Source organism: Anomalospiza imberbis, chromosome 16 (assembly GCF_031753505.1).
Source record: "Anomalospiza imberbis isolate Cuckoo-Finch-1a 21T00152 chromosome 16, ASM3175350v1, whole genome shotgun sequence".
NCBI lineage: Eukaryota > Metazoa > Chordata > Aves > Passeriformes > Viduidae > Anomalospiza > Anomalospiza imberbis.
Genome location: NC_089696.1, coordinates 11,482,501 through 11,484,314, shown reverse-complemented (window position 1 = coordinate 11,484,314; position 1,814 = coordinate 11,482,501).

Here is a 1,814-nt window from a genome sequence, read left to right as displayed (position 1 = left end):
ACTCAGACGGGGTCAGCGACTAATTTCATTTCTTTCTGGTCAGCATTCTGTCGATAATTAATCAAAAGCAGAGTTTCTTAATGAAACACTTTTCATAAGGTGATAATTAGCAGGAAAGACGCAGAGTGCAGACAGTCACTGGTAGCTGTCTAATAACCAGAATGAAATCAGGGCTGGGTCCAGGGAGTTAAGCAAGAGCTAAAAAAAAAAAAAAAAAAAAAGAAAAGAAAAAAGAAAAAAAAAAGAAAATAAAAAGATAGAAGAGGAGGAAAAGGGATGGAGGAGCCGCCTTGTGCAAAGTCCCGGGAGAGGGTTGTGTTTTTCAGCCCACTGCTGATCGCTTTTAACACCCGAGCTGGTGTAATTTCGCCTCCCGTGCCCCGCGGGGCGCGGAGTGGGCGCGCAGCCCCACGACCCGGACCCACTTTGGGGGGCCCGAGGCGAAGATACCCCCACATATATACATATATCCTCCTCATCCTCACCCCACCTTCTGAGCTTCAAGGCAGAAATCAGCGCAGAGGACACGGTCCCCACCCGGGCCTTTCCCCGCCTCACCCCGCAAAAAACGCGTGGAAAGAGTAAATGAAGTTAATGAAGAAAATTAGCAGCGATTAGTGACAGCGCCGGGGTCCGGCAGAGCTGCTGCTCGGGCCAGGAAAGTGTATGGTAACAATTACAAAGATACCCTGCGCATAAACAAAAGAAATTAGCCCCTAGAATGATACTAAACAGTATAAAATTAACCGAAAGTTGTAATAAGCGAGGGATTAAAAAGGACCTGGCATTAATTCGTGGGTCTGAAGAGAGCCCAGCAGAAGGGGGAGAGAGGTGTGCTGAACCTTTAATTAATATTTGGCTGGAACATACCTTATTCATAACATTCATTGATGTAGTTACTCCACAAACAGACAGGGATAATTTGTTTAGATAGATAAAAATAACCTTCAGGTGAGATTTTAAATACAAAACCAATCTATCCCTTGCATCTAGTCTGGCACTTAAACGGCAAACCTTTCAATGGGCTTTTTTCTCATATTAATATATTTTTTTTAATCCGAACATGAATGACAAGTACTGCTTTCCTACGACGCCGGGTGTTTTATTATAAAATTCTCCTGAAATGCTGTAAACTTTCAGATAAAGCTGAGAGGCAGGAGGCTGTTGAGTAGATGAGATTATTGATAGTTATTGAAAGTATCCAAATAGGATTTAGAAATCGGGCTCCTGCGCCTTTAATAGAATTCCAGATAATCTTTTATCACAACAAGACACCCATAGAATTATTTAAACAGATTGGACTATTCCAGCAGCAAATTTCAATTATTCTAATGCTTTAATAAATGTGTTGTGTGTGTATTAAATTCAAGCTTCTTAATCCAAATTTTACGATTTAACTGCTCTGATTTTTCATTACAGCTACACCCACATACAGCAATTTGCTTTTTTTTTTTTTTTTTGGGGTCTTTTTTCCCCCTTTATCCTAGAGAAACTGATGCCTAAACGAATCGGGCCCTCAAATAAAATACAAAATAAAAACTGTCTTAAAAGTGAGTTCCATACTCCCCAAACAAGAGAAATAAATAGAAGGCTCTGCAAGCCCCTGTGAGGAGTATGGGAGAGAAAAGCTCAGGTAGAGGAGATGATGGGAAGAAGGAAAAAGAAAGAAAAAAAAAAAAAAAAGGAAAAAGAGAGAAAAATCAAAACTCAGGAAAATTAAGAGCAGAGGATTGAATTGATGGGATCTGGGGGCTTTGTGGCTGGAACCTTTTGTTTCAATATTTATTTCCTCAGAGGTTAATACCTTTTTTTTT